The following is a 23,001-nucleotide window of genomic DNA, read 5'->3' as shown; positions in this document are numbered from 1 at the left end:
TCCTGACTTGTATTATTATTCTGTATGAACTGAATTTAATGTACGCTTTAACTATTGGATAAAATTCATTTGTTAATGTTATTCATGCTTGCTTATTTATTTGTTCTGAACATCGAGGGTAGAGGCAACTATCATAAGGTAAAATAAAGAGAGAAAAAAGAAGAGATAATAAAAGAGAGTGAAAGAAACACAAAAGAAGAGCCTCTAGAGAGACAAAAAGTAGGAAAAAGAAAAGAAAAAGAAATACTTGTTAGTGAGTGTATGCAGCACTATGCTTTCACATGTTTGTGATTCTTCTGCAAGTGAAAGAAAAGCATTCTGCAATAGGGACATTTTAGGGAATATGATAAAAGAAAGACAAACTTAAAAAAAATCAGGAGTGTGTAGGAAAGATCATCTGAGACATTTTGGAGACACTAATGATTGAAAACAAAACTCTTGCTATGATTGGAAATCCCCAAATTATTTCCCAAGTGACCAGTTTTAGTTGTCACTACTGTAGAATAAAATACAGTATTACACAAAGAGCTGAGATGAAATGAAAGTACCTATAAGGCCATCTTAGGCTAAGTCTTCATATGACCGAAGATGTGTTTGTAGAGCAGAATTACTAGATCATAGGATATAAAAATGGCGATGTTCTCCATGGCCATTTGGTCCAAAACCTTTGTTTAGGAAATGTGAATATGGAAGCCTAAATGCCTTTTTCAAGTGCAAATGAGCAACTATTTGGAAACCTGCCTGGATTCTCCATTCTTGGCTCTTTTCCTATTTATGGAAGATAGCAGGTTTGTGGCTACACTTAGGAAAGGTAAAAGCAAGTTTTAAGAAGTCAAGCAGAAATTCTAAAGAATCACAATAAAAAGAGAACTTAAATCATATGAGCCATTTCTATGTGGCTCAACTGTTAGAAAGACTCAAGACTCAAGGATGAGGATGAGTGTAGTTATTGAGAACCCCACATGAAATAATTTTCTGTATCATTATACCTCATTTTCTCAAGTGCCTTTTACTAACTATGGTTTGATTATAGGATTGATACAAAGATTAAGCTATTTATTTATTTTTGGTACTGGGAAATGAACTCAGGGGCGTTCTACTTTTGAGTTATACTCCCAGCTCTATTTTTGTTTTTAATTTTGAAACAGGTTCTCACTAAGTTGTTGATGGCCTCATTAAGTTGTTGAGGCTGGTTGTGAACCTGTGATCCTCCTGTTTTATCCTCCCAAGCACTGGAGTTACAGGTGGACCACCATGCTCAGCTTAAGCAATTTTTAAAATAGTTTTTTTTTCTTTAAAAATCTATTTAAAACGGAATATTTTATAGACAAATGATAAGTTTCAGAAATGGCAGTATCTAATATTCAAATATGTTTATGCAAATGTGCTAGATATCTTGTCTTTGAAGTTTCCTTAAGGAGAATGAGATCTCTCCCTTTCTTATATTTCCAATTATCCCGATATTGGGCTGGGAGCTTCTGCAGCAGTGTAGATACCCACGTGTCCCACTCTGCTCCCATCAATGGTTAGGATGCTTCAGGAAGTAGCACGACTCCTTCCAGGCTGGGATTAGAGACATGAGCAGGGCATTTGCACTTGCCTCAGGAACAAAATTTAGAAAAAACCAAAAATAAAAAAAATCAAAATCAAAGCTACATGATATTTTCATGCAACATTTTCTTAAAATTAAAAATGCTAAAAGCTCCATAATGAACAAAATATCAAAAGTTCAGTAGTAATGCTGTTACATATTGGAGTCTTGGATAAAAGGGAAAAAATCAGTAATGTTAATCTGAGAACTAGGGAAGAACAGGAAGTTTTCTTTTACTGGTGGTTAGATTTTATAATTAGGCAGCTATGTCACTAGGATTGCAGTTAAAAAAAAAAGTAGAAAGATAAAAGTAGTTGTTCAGTCTCCTGCCTTAATCCTTCTGACATTTTCAGGCTCCTGATTAAATGTGTGGCCTGAGGGTGGCCAGGTGGGATTGTGCTCAGGAGGTGCTGCTCCAGGCATGTGCAGAAGACTTTCCTAAGCAGAACGTTGCTCCCTGGAAATGTTTTTCTGGTACCTCAAAGATACTAGAGTTGGTAAAAAGAAAAATACTCCTGAGTTTAGTAGAATCATAATTAAAAACAAAAATGGAAATCCTTTTGGGTTAGCTCTCTGAGGTCCCCTATCAGACTGGGTGTAGTCCAATGGTCCGGTGAGAAGTACAGCATGGAGTTATGTCAGCTGTGGTGTAGCAAGAAATTGCCTTTTGTGAAATAGTCCTTTGACATCTTAAATAAATGTGAGGTTGGAATATGTGACTATAGTTGTTTCCTTTTCCCTGCCTGATTTTTATTCATTCTTTAGCTCTTGTTTTAACATAAATCCTTTCAGGAATCTGTTTCTAATTCCCTAGAATAGATTAGATCTATTATATGTGTTCATTGGACCCATACTTATCATTCATCAAAATTATTAGTGTATTAGTCAGGGAAGTAGAGCTCATACTAGGTCTTTCAAGGAGAGTGAATTTAAGAAAGGGAATTAGTTATACAAGTGGCAAAAGGCTTGAATGAGCAATAACTGGAAGATTAGGTAACCGAGATTCTGGGAGTGAATTTGTGACTCTTAGGGAGTTGCTTGTAGGCACCTGGATATGGATAGCAGGGTGCTAGATCAGCTAAGAAGTACAGTTTGGCAAGGGATAGTACAGCTGACTTGAAGAAATCAGGACCACGACTGAGAGCTCTGAAGGGTCACAGCCACTTTCAGGGATAACACTTCAAGACAAACACAGGAATAAGTACCCCTGAGAGGAAAACTCATGGCTTCTCTTCTCCTACCGCCTTCTGATCTTGCACCAGTTCCTCTGATTGGCCAAATTCAACTGTAAGTCAATTGGCAAAGGATTCTAGGATATATAGTTTGTATGGGGCATAGGGTTCCATGTGCTAATGGAACAGAACCTGGAAAGAATGTATATAAGATAAACACAAAATGTTAGTATATTAAATAATGACATATTCCTTAACGGTACAAGCAGGATGGCATTCTTTCTAGGCACTCTGTAATTTCCATGAATTAGAATGAATTAGAATGCACCTGGCTTGTTCACTAATATATTTTCAGCACATCTCACACCTATAGATCCTGAATGAATAAACATATATATGAATGAACACCATCATTCCCACTGTCCTCTCAAGAGTTATGATCTCCATCCTAAAGGAAATTATGTATTCTTTTCAATTCAAGTGTGACTAGGAGCTCTGCCATATACCAAGAGAAAGTAAAACCCCCGTCTAAAAACGTGGAGGGGGTAGAGATGTAAAGTGAATGATCAGGGTGAGATGCAAATCACAGAACAAATAACATCAATAGTAACAGCAAAGAAACAGAAATGACTACAATATTATAGTCACAGTTTAATTTGCTCAAAATATAAGAAATTTCAGGGCTACTTGTCTAGCCTGTTGGTATTTTCTACTTATAAGATTTTCTAGTTTCTAGGCTGAGGTTTATATTACACAGTGCAATATTTATTTATTTATTTTATTATTTATTTATTATTTATTTATTATTTATTTTTGCATTACTGGGGATGGAATCCAGGGACATACTACCCTAGATGGAATCTAGGGACAGCTACACCCCCCAGCCCTATTTTTTAATATTTTGAAACAGGGTCTCACTGAGTTGCAAAGGGCCTCACTAAATAGCTGAGGCCATCTGTAAACCTTGATCCTCCTGTCTCAGCTTCCCAAATGCTGGGATTACAAGTGTGCATCACCACGCCCAGCTTATTTTATTATTTTTATTCTTTTATTGGTGCATTATAATCTCACATCATCATGTAGTTGATAGTGATAGTGACATACATGCACACAGCACTTTCCCTTGTACTTTCCCCTGGCTCCTTCTCTCCCTCTCTTCCCCATACAGGATATTGAGATGATATTGGTATTCTCACATATTTACATAATGTCAATAGAAGTGATTCCTTTATTGGTTTTCCTTCTCCCCTCTCCTCCCTAAGACTACCTCAGTGGTATCACTGGAGTCGCTCCTCCATTATCTGAAGTCCTTCAGGTATCCCAATTAGTCCCTAGCTTCTGTATATGAGAGAAAACATATGACCCTTCACTTTCTATGACTGGCTAATCTCACTTAGCATAATGTTTTCCAGGTCCATCCATTTTCCTGCAAATGACATATTTTTGTTCTTCTTGTTGCTGTATAGAATTCCATTGTGTATATTTCATAATTATTCTATAATTTTGTAATCTATTCATCTGGTGATAGAGAACTGGGTTGATTTTATAATTTGGCTACTGTGAATTGTGCTGCTATAAACATGGATATTCACATATTACTGTAATTTCTGATTTCAGTCTCTTTGGAAAGAGACCTAGGAGTGATATAGCTGAATCATAAGGTGGATCTATTCCCAACTTTCTAATGAATCTCTATACTGATCTTCATAGTAATTGTACTAATTTGCTGTCTCACCTACAGTGTAGAAAGTTCCTATTTCCCCACATCCTTGCTATCATTGATTGTTATTTGACTTCTTGATGATTGCCATTCTGATTGGGGTTAGATAGAATCTCGGTGTAGTTTTGATTTGCATCTCCCTGATTGCTAAGGATGTTGAGTATTTTTTTTTTTTTCATGTTACTGGCCATTTGTTTTTCTTCTATTGTGAAATGACTATTTAGTTCAATTGCTGATTTCTTGATTGGGTTGTTTTATTTATTTATTTATTTATTTATTTATTTATTATTTTTTGTGGTACTGGGGATGAAACTCAGGGGTATTATACCTCAGAGCTAGACCCCCCAGCCCTACTTTTCATCCTTTATTTTGAAACAGAGTCTCATTGAATTGCTAAGGGCTTCACTAAGTAAGTAGCTGAGGCTGTCTGGGAACCACGATCCTCCTGTTTCAGCCTCCCAAATGCTGGGATTACAAGCATGTACTACCATGCCTGGATTTGATTGGATTATTTTAGAAATTAAATTTTTGCTGGGCCTGGTGGTGCATGTTTGTAATCCCAGTACTTGGAAGGCAGAGACAGGAGGATCACAGGTTTGAAGCCAGCCGTAACAACTTAATTAGGATCCTAGCAATTTAGTGAGACCTTGTTTTCAAATTAGAAATTAAATTTGGCTAGGGGTATATCTTGGAGGTAGAATGCCTCTAGGTTCAATCCTCAGTACCACACAAAATATGTAGAATAAAAAAGAGGATTGGGAGTGTAGCTTGGAAGTAGAATGCCCTTGGGTTCAACCCCTGGTACTGAAAAAAAAAAAAAAAAAGAAAGAAAGAAAGAAAGAAAAGAAAAAGAAATTAAGTTTTATCTTTCTACAACTTTGATTTAAATCTTTTAAAATGTATTTTGTGTCTCTCAATATATTTTCCTCAGTCTTTTTGAACATATGGAATAAGGTTAGAGCAGCTGTTTTAATGAACTCTTATTATTTCTGTCATCTGTGCTATATGTTGGTCAGTTATTAATGAATGATTGTTCTCATTGGTCATATTTTTCTACTTTGACTGCCTGGTGATTTTTGATGGGATACAAAACACTGTTAGCCTGGGAACATTTTAGTATTTTAAAAAAGAATTTGTGAGCTTTATTCTGAGATGCAGTTAGTTTTTTTGCAAACATTTTGATCCGTACAAACTGTGTTTTAATTGTTGGTAGGTGGAACTGAAGCAGCCTGGCATGTCCTTGTTGCCAGAGCAGGATGGATGTCCTGTGTAATGTATTTCCCCCCTCTGGCTCTTGGAAACATGAATTATTCCCAGTTTTATGTGGCCTCTGGAAATTTTTCTTCTCCAGTTGTTGCCTGGCATATATGTTCTGATCAGTTCTCAGTGGAAGACTTGGAAACCTTCTGAATATCTCAGAAGCTCCTCCTCTTTGGAGCTCTTTCTACTTTATTTCTGTCTTACAAACTCTTACCAGCTCAGCCTTTGCAAAGTCTTTGCAAAGTCTTCATCCCTGCCTCCTCAATTTGGAGAGAACTCTGGGCTCTGCTTGGATTCCTTCCTTTTGTGCTGCAGTTTGGAAACCCTTCAAACACTAAAGTGAGGCAATTATAAGAAATTAATTTATTTCCCCTCACTGGGTCACTATTTTGTATTGCCTTTTGTTCAGTATTTGAAAATTGCTATTTCACATATTTTGATTTTTTAATTGTCTAAGTTGGGAGGTTAATCTGGTTCTTGTTCTAACATTTTGGTTGACAATGGAAGTAGAGTTTTTTTGCTGAATAAAAACTCTTTCACAAATAGCTCCTAAATGCTGTTAAAAAAGAATCTGAAGTTCAATTAGGCTCACTTGGAGAGATCTAAGTATTACTCTGCGCTATCATGTAGAAAGTGCTTAATGCATATTTGAGAAAATGAACCAAGATAAATTTATATTTATGTATAAATGTTGTATTTCTTACATTGGGAAGAGTAAAAAAACTTCAAGAAATTTTACCTTTTTCCATCAAAAGTATTTGCTGAAATTAGTGTAGAAGTCTCTGTGAACAGATTTTAAATCACAGGATAACAAATCAATTCACATTTTGCTATTATTTTTAAGATAATGAACCAGTTAAATGTGTAATTTCCTATTATTAGACATCATAAGTATTCATTCACTATTTCACCTATAAAATGCAAATCTTTCAATTATTAATATTTATATAATAACATTAAGATATAAGTGTATTTGTCCCATTGAATCAAATAAAATTCCATGACAGTAAGTTTCCATTAAAAATCATTACATATAGGTATTAGGAGAAAAATCCAATGAGATGAAAAGTTTTAAAAATTAATTTCAAATAAAAGATTCTTTGTCCATTAACATTAGAAGAAACCTATTTAGGATTTAACTAAGATTGGAGAATAATCCTTTGAAAAGAAATCCTGATTTTTTTGCATATGTACTCACTTTCACATGTTTCCGATTAAGTCTATGGAATACTACAATTTTCTAAGAGCTCACTCACTGCATACTTGTTAAAGGAGACCAGTGGGGAAAATGCAGTTTGAATAAAATTATGTTAAGAATTCATAATTTAAAAACTATGAGTGCTGATTTTATATTATTAATCATAGTCACTTAGGAGCAATCCTTACAACAACTAATGTTTAGAAAATGAAGTTTTAGCCGGGCATGGTGGCGCACGCTTGTAATCCCCGTGCTTGGGAGGCGGAGACAGGAGGATCCCGCAGGTTCGAAGCCAGCTGTGCTGGCTTAAGAGACCCTGTTTTCAAATAAAAAAGTGTAAAATAGGTCTGGGAGTGTAGCCCGGAGGTAGAAGGGCTTCCAGGAACCCCAGTACCACCAAAAAAAAAAAAAAAAAAAAAAAAAAGAAATTAAGTTTTGAAGTTGGGCGTGGTGGCGCATGCTTGTAATCGCAGTACTTGGGAAGTTGAGACAGGAGGATCCAGGTTCTTGACTGGCCTCAGCTACTTAATGAGGCTCTCTGCAACTTAGTGAGACCCTGTTTCAAAATAAAGAATAAAAAACCGGGCTGGGAGTGTAGCTCGGAGGCAGAATGTCCCTGGGTTCAATCCCCAGCACCACAAAAACAAAACAAAGCAAAACAAAACAAAAAACCTCCATCTGTCAGGAAGGCTTTATTTCTGTGGGATCAAATATAATGTAAGTTTGAGTCATACTCACATGGCTTCCAATAACCCTTACTCTACCTTTGAATGCTAATATAAGAACACAAAAAAATCTTACTAATTTTTAAATGTTAGTTTCACTTCCAGTTGGCACACTATTAAAATAGTTTCCCCCTAAATATACACTCTGCAGGAAACTGTGATAACAATAAAAATGGAAATATATTGTCTAAATATGGAGTTGCCAAGGTTGTTCTTGATTTTCTTCACTATCCCTAAACCATGTGACGTAAGACCAGGTGACTGTGGTGGTTTATTTCTTGAACAGATAGTGGGCTTTGTTTCATTTTTTTTTTTTGTTTTTTTTTGTTTTTTTTTTGTTTTTTCCCTTCTTAGGTCAGGGAATCACAGTTCCAATGACTCCAAAATAAAATTCAAAGACAAGGATGCCCGGAGTCATCACTTGTATTCAATATTGTATTGGAGGTTTTGTCTAGTATGGTTTATTCCCTGATTTCTAATATTTAAAGAAAAATTTATGTTTTATTATGGAAAACTTTATATACATACCTGAAAATCTTAAAAATGAAGAGAAATTGTGAATGGCCATTCATTGTTCTACCAGCCAAAGAAGATGAGAAACCTTAATAGAAGTAAGGTCTTATGATTTACATTGAAAAATTTTGAGTAAGATAAATATGAAAATTGTAAGGTCATAAAAATAAACAAAGTAATTTTAACAATAAGTAACTTTAAATTGGGTGTGAATGATGTTTAGTCTGTTGGAGCATGTAATTACTTGGGTTTGAAACACCAACAAAAACTAAGAATTTGAGAATTCCTCAGTAAAGAATCAGAATGGGGAGAAGGAAGTGTTTGGGTTTGTCCCATTTCCAATTGATTTCTCCTTGGCTTTTATACAAGACAAATTGGAGTAGATTCCCCTTTATCGAGAGGCAAGGAAAATTGCTGGCTGAGTTCAGCAATTAAGACTTAAAAATATCTCTTTTTGGTGTTCTCTGTTGTTTGAAGGCTGAAATGTTGTCTGAGTTCTTTTTTATCTTACTAGATGTAGAATGCAGGACTTGGGAAAATAGAATAAAGGAGTGAAATTTTTTTTCCTCTTAAAATTTGTTGTTTTTGCAAGGGTAATTTCATACAGACATAACTCCACAAGGCTCTGCTGGTGAATCCAACTTGAACTTGTTTATGGACTTTTTTTTTTTTTTGGTGGTGGTGGTACTGCGGTCCCTGGAAGCCCTTCTACCTCCGGGCTACACTCCCAGACCTAGTTTATATTTTTATTTGGAAACAGGGTCTCTTAAGCCAGTGCAGCTGGCTACGAACCTGCGCAATCCTCCTGTCTCTGCCTCCCAAGTGCAGGGATTACAAGCGTGCGCCACCACGCCCGGCCTGTTTATGGACTTTTTACAAGAGCAGTTTATGATGGAATTGAATACACACATCTGAAATCTCAACCCTGTCACTAGTAACTTGGTCAAAGGCATCATCCCCCCTTTGTCAAATTTGCCAAAGATTATTTTTATTATTTCTAAGAAACAATATTTATTTATTTATTTATTTATTTAAGGGTTACTGGAAATTCAGCCTAGGGACATGAGGTACTGGAGATTGAGGTCAGGCATATTCTACTCTAAATTACATCTACAGCCCTATTTTATTGTTATTTTGCAACAGGTCTTGCTAAGTTGCTGAGGCTAGTTTTAAACCTGCAGTCCTTGTCCCAGCCTTCCAATTACAAGAATTACAGGTGTGCCCCACCGTGCTTGGCTAAGAAACAATATTTTTAATGCTTTTTAGCGTTGTATTTGCCTTCTTTTTCTTTGAGTTCAGTGATAGCAATATATTTTATCCATCCTTCTATTTATCTAGAGGCTTTTATGATATTCCATTTATAAGTTCATTAAGTAGGATGCTTAGCCATTTGGTCAGTTTTGAAAGTTTTGGCTTGGCACATGTTAGCCTTTTTGTTTTTCTTTCTACCATACCAACCTTTAAATGTTTTTACATTTTTGAAACAGGGTCTAAATTGCTCAGTCTGGTTTCAACCCTGTGACCCTCCTATCTCAACCTCCCAAGTACTAGGATTACAGGTATGTGCAACCATGCCCAACTTCATTGCTCTTTTGATGGTCTCTTTTATTTGTTTAAGTATATCAAATAGCCGGGTGTGGTGGTGCACGCTTGTAATCCCCCTGTTTGGGAGGCGGAGACAGGAGGATCGCGCAGGTTCAAAGCCAGCTGCGCTGACTTAGGAGACCCTGTTTCCAAAAAATAAAATAGGTCTGGGAGTGTAGCCCAGAGGTAGAAGGGCTTTCCAGGAAACCTCAGTACCACAAAAAAAAAAAAAAAATATATATATATATATATATATATATATATGATAGCCTAAGTTTTTTGGTCTTTTTAAAAATTATTATAAAAGCATCCATCTTTGGAATATTATTTGGAAGATTTTTATTTATATCTTGACTCTCATGGTTATTTCTTCGGTATTAAGTGATTATTCACTATGAATCAATCTTGAAGCACTAACTATAAGATATGTACTTGAGGTATGTATTATAGTGATTTTGTCTATCGAATATACAAGAAGTCTTGTTTCAGACACCAGAGGCTGAAGCTTGTTTTTGGAAATGGGAGAGCATTAGATTTGACCTCTCTTTGTCCTTGGAGGTAAAGCTGCAACAACCAAGTATCTCAGTAGCCTCAATACAGGACTATTTCTATAAAAAGTCAATGACAGTATTTTCCTCAGGGGTCCTGGCTTTCGTGGATTTTTACTCATATATTCAGGTCCTAAATTTTCTCTGAAACCCCAACTGTGAGCTCATTAAATCTTGATCTCTGGTTTGCCAGGGATTGGCACACAGTCTTGGGCAAACTCCTCTCCTGGGCCTTACTTGTCCTTGTAGATCTGCACTTTCTTATGTTTCAGGTGGCAGAGGAATTCCTTTATGGCTTTCCCTTGCCAAGAGAAGTGTTAAAATGATGTTTAAAAATGCTATCCAGCTTTATTATATCTATTATATTGGTGGTTTTTTCACTTAATTCCTTGTCCTTCATAATTGCTGGAAACAAAATTCAAACTTTTTAATTGCCTCACAGTATTGGTTTTACCATTGTCTATAATTTTAAACTGGTCTCAGTTTTACATTGTGTATGAAAATATAAAGAAAGAAGTGATGGTTGAATTTTTAATACATACCATACTTGAATCTTAAAGTCTTACTTTATTGGTTGTCATAAGAGTTATGGCATTTTAATTTTTAAACCTGAGAGGTTTTGCTCTTCTAGAATTACATTTTTTTAAGTGGATGTCATGGATGTTTCTGAGCCAGTGGCATGAATTCAGGTCCATTTTGGTATGGATTGAATTCAGTCTGGCACCTGAATCTATGTTAATCCAAAATAACCAGATTTTCTGAAAGTATTTCTGAAACTGAAACTATTTGAGATTTGATTAGATCTCCTGGGTCCCTTAACAAGTCAAAAGTTTCTTTTTCAGCTTCTGGGTTTTTAAATTTTTTATTTGCATGGAAAGACTCTGGCTTTTAAAACTGCCTGTAATTCGCGAACTGAGAACCTCTACTGGATGTGAGTCTGGCAGTAATGGTCTTATATATATGGCAGGGAAGGAAGTGGCCTTTGTGGTATGATTGGAGGGGTGCTGCCAGGCCCGTCCTGACCCACTGATTTTCTCCTCTATCTAGTTATGGCCCAGAGAGGACTGCTTTAGTTACTTTACATTGGACTGCAAAAGCAGAGTCACTGTCTTTGGAAAACTCTGGAAAGGGGTGGAATTTGTAGATCACACTGCTCTCTTACTAGCATGGGCTTGATTATCAGACAAAGTGACTTTCATTTGGGAAGGTATGGGAGAAGATTTAGGACAGATAAAGTTCCACGAAGAAAAGAGGAACCAGCATCAAAGTTGTTTGAATCATTTACTCTTGTGAAAACAACAAAGCATCATGAATTTCTTTCCTAAGATTGAGGTAAAAATGGAGCGGTGATTATAATTATTAAGATACAATTTTATTTGTATTTATTTTGACTTTTTTCTATTAATAAGTATAGTTAGTTAGCATTTTCTTCTTAGAAATATAATCTGTAACAGAGTTCTACAGAGAATTAGAAACAATTTCATGTATATTATATTACAAATATAGTATATTTAATAGACATGTATATATGTGTATGTAAATATATTTCATATAATGTATATGAAAAGAGCGAGAATAAGAGATAGATTGAATAGACATCTATTAATTTTCTTCATTTCTCTATCTAGAAAGAGAGGTCTAGAGAAAAATGAGAGAATGAGGAGAGAGAGATTTATTCTAAGAACTGGTTCACTTGATTATGATTGGCTAGTAGACTGGATATTCAGGTGCTAAGAGTTCATACTGCAGGCTTGAACCTGGAATCTGCTCAGCTGACCCACAAGAGGGAAACCAAAGCTGAGTTTTTACTGCCATCTTGAGGCAGAACTGTTTCCTCTTCTGGGAATATTCTTTGTTCTTAAGAACATGAACTGATTAGATAAGGTTAACTCACATTATGGAGGCTAATTTTTAAAATTTGAATTATACTGATTAAAGCTAGGTATGGTGGTACATGCCTGTAATCCCAGTACTTGGAAGGCTGAGACAGGAAGATCATAGGTTTTTGGACAGCCACAGTAATGTACAGAGATTCTCAGCAACCTAGTGAGACCATATTTCAAAACGACGACAACAAAAAATTACAAGGGCGGAGTGTGTAGCTCGGAAGTAGAATGTTCCTTGATTCAACCCCCTAGTACATATAGATAAAAAAAGAGTATACTGATTAAAATGTTAATCGCATCTGAAAAAAAAAAACCCAATCTCTATGGTAATGTCTACATTGGTGTTTGACCAAACTGAGCACCATAGTCTAGCCAAGTTAAGAAAAAAGGTAAGCAGCCTGCCTACCAGTTTCCTTTGTAATTCAATTTCCATTTGCTAAAACATAACTTTTGAGCATAGGGTATGCTCAGTAGAATATGTAGACATATATCCCATCCTTGCACATCTTTAAGTTTACTAACCCAAATACTCGGATGAATGATATTCATGGATATTTTGTGCTGAGGTTCCACCTGTGCTATTACCTGAGCAACAACAGTGATTTGGACAATGCTTATAAAGCACGAGGCTGAGGAAGAGTGTCTTAGAGGCCTTCATCTCTAATCTCCTCTGGGACATCTTCCCTTCTCCCTATAGTCATGTACTAAAAATAATCTGGGGTATTGTAATACATTCGCAGATGAGAAGAGGCAGAGATCCGTTGGCAGAACCTGGATTTCTCCACTTCTCAGACTCTTCCTAATCCCACTCCAAGTGCCAAGTTCCTGCAGTTCCCTAATAGAAGCATCAATCAGACACACAGCAAGAGGTGGTGTGCAGAATTCAATTTGGCAAGACTCTATTCAATTTCTTGATTTAGACTTTAGTGATTTCTGTTCACTAAACATGTTTTCTCTATCTGCTTCCAGCTGGGAAACCCTGGGTTGATGCTTGTCTCTTTCATGTTGCACTTCATTCAGCTTTTCATCCTGGAAAGAGAATCATTACCCACATGTGCCCTCCTCAGCCAGCTCTGCTTTTCTCTGCAGGTCTGTTATGACAACCTCTCTACATTGATTGGGAGAGAGTAATACTTTTCTGTGTCAAAAAGGCCTCATTGAGTAGGGCATGGTTGGTACATGCCTGTAATCCCAGTACCTGGCAGGCTGAGACAGGAGGCTCACAGGTTTGAAGTCAGACTCAGTGACTTAGCCAGACCCTCGGCAATTTAACAAGATTCTCTTTCAAATAAAAAATAAAATAAAATAGGGCTGGGGGTACAGCTCAGAGGTAAAATGCCCCTGGGTTCAATCTCTAGTACCCACCCCCCCAAGATGTATTGTACAGTGGAAAATAAGATTAAAGCTGATTTTTTTTTTTCCTTTTGTGTTGAAAGATCCAAAGTCAGGTAGGTGGTAGCCTGGGATCATGGTAGGAAGGATCTTTTCTCCTCAAGGTTTTTCAGGTGTACTTGTTGTGGATTGACACTGTTATCTCTAGTATGTGTGCATTTCTGGTTAAAGGCAACAGTCATTCCAGTGATCACTGTTTTCCAGCTAGCAAGAATAAGGAAACGTAAGGCAGGCTGCTTGTGGAAAGGAGATAACTTCAATGCTCAGTACATCACTCTTGCTCACATTCTGTTAAATGGAACTAGTCATCTGGCCACACCTAGCTGCAAAGGAAACTGGGAAGAAAAAAGACTGTCTTTTGACTTCAACAACCAAAAGGCTCTGAAACAGACAAAGAAAAAGGAGACCAAATATTGGGCAACAATCCGTGATCTATGCTACATTTATATAAGTAGTTGGCTGTTTATCGTTGAGAGTGCAAACTTTCTTTTTGTAAGTAACAAAGATATTCTGGAGTTGGTATAAATAAAATTGGGATATTTATTATAAAGATACAGGGGACTTGAATCTGAGAAAGCAGCTACATGTCAGGAAAAGATTGTCAACAAGGAACTGAAGAATTTCAGGACCCTTTTTCTTATCTGCATCTCTGCTTTTCTCTGCATTTCTCAGTCTTTTGTTCTCCACAGCCCATTTCTCTGTGACTCATAAATAAATGAGAAAAGAGCCTTTAACCTTATCTGTGCCTATTCACGCTTTATGGAGAATTCATTTAGCTTCTCTGAATCCCAGTTTTAAATTTCTGGGTAGGAAACTGAGTGGTCCAGCCAGGGACAGCTGTCTGCCTCTGGTCTACTTCATTATGGCAAAGGAAGTAGAAGTCTTGGGATGTAGTCACAGCTGGTAGGACTCACTGATGTATGGGAGAACATTCTGAAAACAAGAGAGGGCTTTCCTAAAATGTGTCTACCTCCTCCAGTCTTATTGCCATTCCCAGATGTCTGTTGCTTTAAGTATCACCCTTGTCTTTGGTTTCCAGCTCTCCCAGTTTACTGTCACATTGGTCAGGAGTTATGAAGAAAGCTGAGAGTCCCTTGACCTTCTGAAGAGTCACATTTTTTTCCCTGTACAGACAATATTTGCATCACAGAATTGGACTTGAGGAAGAAAAAGAGCAGCGATGGCAGCTGTCAGCTGGCCTGACACCCAGAAAGGAGGCCTGGTGTTCCTCTATTTAACCTAAATGGCACTAGAACCTGGCAAGGGCACACTGAACCAGGTTGCCATGATGGGAGGCATTCTGTTGTTTTTTTCTTTTTCATTGTGCTACCAGGGAATGGAACCCAGGGTATCTTGCATGCCATGTAATTACTCTATAGCGCTGAGCTACATCCTCACCCTCAAAACCATTCCTTGATCATGTCTGAACAAGAACCCTGTGAAAACCACAAAAATGACCAACTCCCTCCCTCTCTTGGTGAACAAGTGTGCCTACATTTAGGATGGCATTAACATACTTACTTCTTCAAGGAATCTAAATGCAAAGCAAAGCAAGACAAAACAAAATGTTCTCCACACACGTGTGTATATACATAGGACTCTCTGCTCGCATTACCTTTGGTCTAATTGCACTGAGCATGTTTTTAGGCCAGTTAGTTGGTTTGTGTAGAAGACATTAAAGGTCTATTGTAACTTAGGAGAATTTCATAGTTCATTGCAAGGGAATGTTATAGACTCTTCAGTTCAGCTTAGCTCTTAAAGAATCACCAAACATTTGGAAAAATCTCCTTGAAAGATAAATAATCAGGGAATTAATATAATGATGAGAATATATTAATTTAAACTCTAACAGCTCCTTTTCACCATTCTAGATGTTTAAAATTGCTTAAGTGATCTAAGATGGAAAATGAGAATTGGCCTTTTAATTTTTACTTTTACTGGCTATATCCTGCATTACAGATATATTCTTGTTGTGAACTCTCACATCAACTCCTAGAGTGTTTACTGAGCATACACTACTCATTATCTCTTAATATGCATGCATTTGTTTATATACATCTGTAACTCACATTGTTTGTGAACTTCTGGAGGGTATTGAGCATGTAGGAGACTTTTTATTATGTCCCCTACAGGGCTTGGCACTCTATATAAAAATTTCAATTTATAAACAACTGGTTGATATCTAATAGTGAGGGAAATTTGGTGACAGTCAGAAAGGGGACTATATCAGTGATTTCTTCAGGATAGGTTTGTGTCATATTCAACATTACATCTCTCATGGTTGGCATCTCCAGATGACATGCTAACTCAACATGGCGGTCCTATAAGTATTTACTGAATAATAAAGAGATTAAGATGCTGTAGCCTCCAGGGCATGGAACATTTGGTGAAGGTCCCAATGGGAAGATTTTTTTTTTTTTGCCCAATATCATTTTGCCTGTGAGGCTAGGCCTGTGGACTAGGACATTCCTTTAAACAAGGCATATAAAATAGTCATTGGCATGCATATATTGTATGCCACTGTTGATATATTGCTTTAGTGTATACTGTACCTACCTTCTTCTGTTATTATTAGTTTTAATGATCTAATACCTTGAAATTATATAAAAGTAATCCACAGTAGAAATTTATGTTTTGTGGGAGGACCCATTACACTTATTCTGGACTTCTTGAGGATGATGAGATAGTCTGTGGGAATTTAAAATATCTCCTCATAAGATGGAGTCGCTTACAAAGAAAAATTGATTGAAATGTGTTATTAACTTTGTGTCATACTAAACAGATCACACAGATTAGATTAGCCATATGCTCTGGCAAAGAAGGTTAAGTTGTAGGATCTAGACAAGGAATAAGTCCTCTTCCTGCCTCAACCACAACTGTGTTTATTGTACCTCATTTTCCCTCCATGCTCCGTTTTTTAGATTTGTTTCTTATTCTATGTTCTGACAACCAACCTCTGGTCCTGGCCCTTATTACCAAACACTGATTGTTTTACTAGCCAATGTATGGGCTTCCTGATGTTCCTGACCTCTCCTGGTAGCATTATCCATTCCGGCTTCATCTACATCCTACCTGCTATGATGATTTTCTACAAGGCACCTTCCACTGCTTAATGCTCCAGCATAAGATATTATAATGGCTTCTCCCTTGCTCTGTAAATGCTTGGACCTGTTCCACCTGGAAATCTACAATCCAGCCTACTGGACGTAAAGCCCATTTTTGTCCAGGTGCCCTAGATGCTTAGTCCTGGTCCTTCTGATTAGTCATGCTCATGTGTGCTCACAAATTCTTTCACCTGGTGAGCACTCACCTGGCCTCTCTTTTGCCTCCCTTTTTTTCTCCCAACCCTTTAAGTTTTACTTTAGGCTCCCTCTCTTTGTAAACCCTTCTCCAGGATACAAATGTCACGAGACTGACTCTTTTAAGGATCCCATAGTTTATCACTAAACCTGTTTCCTAGCTGTTTATTGTGATGGGGTTGATGTTTCTAATTTGGATGATAACCTAAATAGATCCCAACTTCAATGACTTCAACCTTTTTTTTTTTTTGCAACATTACATCTACTGTTGGCATATTTAATAAAATAAAACAATAAAATAAAAGTGAGATGAAAAGTGAGCTTTAATCAAAGAAACCATGATAAAGAAGAGGCTCTTGAATGCAGAAAGCTTGCTGAAAGGCTGAGGAGGTGTGGGATGCAGTGAGAAGCGGCCATTGTTCCCACACTGTGCAGGTGGAGGGCAGAGCAATGAATGGAGGCTGTCAACTCTGGTTAGACTTGGCCATTGTTCCTGATGCCAGTGTTAGCTCCAAGCAAGAGGTAATTCATCAGAACGTTCTTGTACTTTTTTCTCTCTCTCTCTTGCTCTGGGGCAGAAACTGTTCTACTTCACAGGCTGAACTTTTTACCTCTTGCCCTGAGAGGCAGAAGCCCGCTGCCTGAGTGCTTCCATTCTGAGATACCTTGTAGGAATCCTTATTGAATTCCTTTAGAAGAGTAGAATCTCAGCCCTCCAGCGCATCAGTCTACCACAGCAACCACAGAGGGTGTTATTTTTCCATCAGAGATAGATGTATCCTGGAATATGGACTCACCGGGCTTTTTGGGGGGTTGAAAAAGACAGCATTTTGCAAGCATAGTTCTAATTGAACATCCCCACGTTGCAATAATTATTGTATTTCAGCCTTGTAGGGTTTGTTACAGAGGTTTTTGTGTGAATTAGGAGGGGACGCTTTTGGTGACCATTCAAGCTTTTGCTTTTTTTTCCCCCTTTTTTAATTTATTAAGGTTTAAATTAAGCAAGGCTCCTGCTGTTACCAAAGTTTTCTGAAGTATTTTGTTTAAATGTTATTCATCCTTTGAAATCAATACAATTAAAAGTTGTGGTAAGAGTCCTCCCTTTCAAGGCTGTGAACTTTTTCTCTAAGGATTTTTAACTTGTTTCAGGTCTTTGATTTCTTAAATGCATCTCAGAAAAAGAGATATACATGTTCTTTAATTGCTTCTTAAATTGGCGGAGTTACAGTCTGTCTCTTAGACAAAAATCTTTAAATGATTGCATTTCTCTGTAGATTAGTAGCTTGTTAATTTTGAGGATGAAATGAACTCAGGAATAAAAATCATTTGACAAGGTATCTCAGGATTCACTTCAAAAAGATGCAGATTCTCCCTAACAAGGCCCTGTCTGAGATCAGAGCTTCTGTGTGACGCACTGGGGACATCTAGTGGAGAAATGTCAGAAAGGCGCAGAAAACTACCCTCAAAACAGGATCCTAACTTTGAGTCCATGCTACGCTTTAAAAAACAATAAAAAATTAGTGTAACGTCTATGAAGATATACATGTTTTAAATATTGTTTTTAACTTTTTTATATTGAATTAATGATAAATGTAATGGCCTATCTTATTTAATCACATCATATATAGTTTATTGCATCAGTGTGATTTTAAATCAATACATTGTGTACACAGAGGGAGATCAACCTTAGAGAGACACATTTACATAGCACAAATGAATGCTGTATTTGGCTAGTTTTGTGGCTTTATGAATCTACTTTCTTTCACATGTAAAGTGCAAGATTAGACAAATGACAATGTTTCTTCTGATTTGGAAATCTGGAATTCTAGTTGTATATTGTTTTCATTTTCTATACTTTTTATACTGTTTAAAGGTATTTCAAAACTTTCATCTCAATTCATTTCAAAGAGCCCTAGCTATTTAGTTCACAGCTTGTAAATTGATAGGAAGGTTAAAATGACTTGTGATCTGAAGAGTAAGCCCAGGTTTCTTCATGTTTGACACTTTTTGGTAGAATACCACCCGGCTCCTATCTTTGCTATGTTCTCTACAAATGTCATTTCTAATCATCTTAATCATGTCACAGAATAGAATCATTACTCTCAGTTCATAGTTGAGAAAGTTACGATTAAAATATGTGAAATAACTTGCTTAAGCTTGCCAGAATGTCAGAGGCAGGAGCTGACGGTCACATCCAGGTCTCAAACATCACTGGAGCAAGCAAGAGGACCCCAGAGGCTGGTGCTATGTGGGCTCATTTTCCCTAGCGTTAAGGGGCCCTTAGGCAGGTGTTCTCAAAGTCTCCAGATAGATCTGCCTATGCAATATAAAGACTCAGAAATATAATTTAGAGTTGAATATCTCAGAATTTTAAAAAAGTCATTTTAAGAGACAAAGCAACATGGTGAGTCACATGGGAGAAAAGATCATCAAAACTTTTTATGAAAATTGTTGGTCACTATGAGGTTTAGATAAATGAAGAAATGATGTTTGAGAGGTAGGAATACAACAGGACAAGAAATAATTTTTTTATACATTTTAAGGAGTTTGCCCTTGGAATGGGCAGTAAAATAAAAAAGATTCATTAGAAAGTGATTTGAGAGAGTAACGGATAGATTACTTCCATGTGGTGACTTGGAAAAGTCCACATAATTTATTTTGATAACATTTATTTGATTAATTTTACTGGGGAAGAAATTTTTAAATGCCACTCATATTAATTTCAATCATGTTGGTATAAACAATATCTTTTTGGTATTTCACTTTTGCCTATACAAACATTTAATTTTGCAAATAAGTTGAAAAATTATTAGAATGAAACACATCCATGTATAAAGCGGTACTCAAAATCAATTGATTTTTGAATATTTGAAAGTAAATGACATTTTTTGTATAACTTCATTTTAATATTCAAATTTCTATTGAGATCGAAAACATACTATGATTTATTAATGGTGAAATGTTTACATATATTCTTCAGTCTGTTAAGATAAATTCAGTGTGTTCAGTAAATATATTTTGTAAGAATAAATCTTTCATGGTGAAGAAGGAATCCATTTATTAGTATGTAATTATAGATTTCTCCTTAACTAGACCCGTAATCCTAGCAGTGTATTCTGTTTACAGCTCTAAATTGACTTGATGAAATCCACTATAATTTATTCCGTTGTTAGCATATATTCACATTCGAGTTTTGTGTAACTCCAGTTAATATGCATTTTAAAACAATGCTTCTGAATTATTAAATTGCTTGGACTTGTTTTCATTAATGAGGCCCATAACATTACTGCCTAAAAAGTCACATCCATTACCAGTGTCATTTTATCGTGGCACCTCCTCCTTTTCTTTGGAGTGTGTCTTAGAATAAAGCCAAATTCCTATGCACCGCACACAATCATCTCCACGCCTTTTCATGATGCAGAGAAACCTATGGAAAGGATTTATAGAACTCAGCCAAAGAAAACATAACGGTATGGAAAATAAAACAAGTGAGTCATAGGCATACTTAACAAGCTGTAAGTAAAATCTTCTAATATTCACTGCGAGAAACCAGTCTAAGGCCGAGGACCCAAAAGCAATATTTTTCATGTCCGTTTTAGTGATCATGGCACATTATAGAAATGTAGTAACTAAATAAATACTATTTTGAGTTAATTGGATTAAAATTAGAAATGCAAATTCTCCTCCTAGTCCTCTCCCTCTCTAAGCCCTCGTCTCTGTTTTTATGGTAATACCCTTTTAATGGTTTAAGCCTATGAAGAAAAAACACTGAAGATTTTTAACTAGCCGCTTTGCAGGGGGCAGAAAGGAGCAAAGAAGATTTAGTGGTGAAAAGAGCAAATAAATAGGTGCTCCAAGATTAAAAAGAGGGTAGAAGTCCATGCTGAGCTGTTGAAAGACCTCTCTGTGTTTAAAGAAAAATATTGTTTGGTGCTTTCACCAGTGCATGATCAAAATAAGAGGTACAAATTAGTTCATGGCTGCCGGAGCCACAAAACATCATGCAGAGCGCTGTCTTTGGGAACGTTTTAATGAGGAGGAGAGGTCATCAGAGTGTGACATTGCTTTTCAGAATTCTTCAAGAACAACACAGACTTCCTGTTCCAAATGTGGTAGAGAATAAAACAACCTTAGTAGTAATCGTACAACTTTTGAACCATGCTCCTTGGAAAAGCCGTACCGTGCTCATTTTGTAGCTTTGGTTAGCTATCTCAAAGGAAACGCTTCCGTATTTTCCATGGGCCCTTATTTCAAAAGTACAGTGAAACGGTGGAGCTTTAACATGGATTATATTTATAAAATAAAGTTTTATTCAGGCTTCTAAAGAGATTTTAATGTTTTCATTGCTCCAGGTGAAATGGTACACGATGGCTCTGTTCATTAACATTTAGCATCAGTGCAAAAAAAAAAAAATCAAGGATTACCACATACAGCATAAAAGGAGGGATAGTATGACTTTGAAATTAAATTCACCACAATCTTAGTTTGGCCGCACTTCAAAACGTGATTTTAAAATGTATAAGTTGTTAATGACATTCTAGGTCAAATATTCATAGTCCGATATCAAGTCCTACAGAGACTGGCATTATTCAAATGTGCAACATATTTGAGCAGGAGCTGAAGAGGTTTTCCTGATGCTTAATAAATAAGATAGTTATTTTGGCTTCAAAGGCCAGTATTATAGCCTTATTTAATACTTTAAGTAGAGATTGGTACATTTATTGCCCACTCCACTGCAAAGCTATAGCAAACCTTCTGTTTTCCAATAATGTGTTCATTAAAAATTGTATAGAGAAAAATATTTATGTCTATATCCTTAATATGAGTATCAAAAAAGATAAAAAGGAAATCTAATTTTTTACATAGTAATGCTTATAATCCTATTAATCTCAAAGTTTACTCCTGATTTCCCCCTCTTAAATAAATGATTTACAAATAGACACATTCTCTTGATGTGTGAAATTAATTGTCAAATGCATGAAAATAATTTCAGAGGCCCATTGGGAGAGTTTGAACTTCAGTTGAAATGGAAGACAGATGATTTCTGTGCACAGTAATGTTTCTGATTAACTTGTAAGGAAAAGGTGATTCAATTTGTGTACAATTAATTGACTCAGAGGCAGCAGTATATAGTGTACACCTCTTCCCTCTTTTCTGTCTTATTTAATTCTAGCATGAGAACAGAAGTCAAGCACAGGCTCCCTGTTCTAAGTACGATAAAGGATAAAAGCTGTCATTTTAGTTGTACAGCTTTTCAACTATTTAATCAAAAAGTTTCTGAACTTAACACAGATCATTTACTTAACTCAGTCTTTTATATTAATTTTATTTCTTTTAATGTATGCAGTCTTTGTTCTTAAATATTCTTATTCATAAGCCAGGCACATTTAAGTTGCCATCCTTAGTATGTACAATTTTTCTACAAAGACCAACGGAAGTAGTTATTTTTAGCTGAAGCTTTCAGCCTGGTTTGCTTGCCCTGTTATCTTTTGTCTTGATTTGAGGCCTTTCCCTCTCAATGATTACACATTAGGAACTAGTGTTGATTTAATTTTTTTCTTTTCCCCCCATTATTGTTCAAGATCTAGTCTTTTGCAGTTACAATAGCATAATATTTCATAACCATTATTTAAAAAACTTTAAGATGTCTTAGGCATTGAAAAAGCTGCACAAGTAATAATACTTATTATAGTAGCCTAGGTTAAACCCTAAAAACAAATGTAAGAATATGAAAAATACAGGGGTAAAATCTAAAATTTTCTTTTTATTATTTCAAAGTGTACCTTGAAAAATATTAAAGATAAAATTTTGGGGTAATCAATGAAAGAGATATTAAACTAATTTGGAAAACTAACTTAAATGACTAAATTGTATTTTTTCAGAAAATGCTTATTGGCAAAGAAATTTTAAAATTAAAGAAGGAATTATTTTGATTAATAAATAACAAATATTTATAGTTTTTGTTGCCAAGGATCTCAACATGAGGCATTGTGATTAAAAAAATTAAATAATTATATACAAATTTTAAAAGTTGCAGTAACCTAAAAAGATTATAAATGCACTAAACTTTTATGAGAGCTCTTACATTTTCTTTTTTGGTACTGAGGATTGAA

This window comes from Muscardinus avellanarius, assembly GCF_963383645.1.
Source record: "Muscardinus avellanarius genome assembly, chromosome: 9".
Taxonomy (NCBI): Eukaryota; Metazoa; Chordata; class Mammalia; order Rodentia; family Gliridae; genus Muscardinus; species Muscardinus avellanarius.
Note: the sequence above shows the minus strand (reverse complement) of the source record.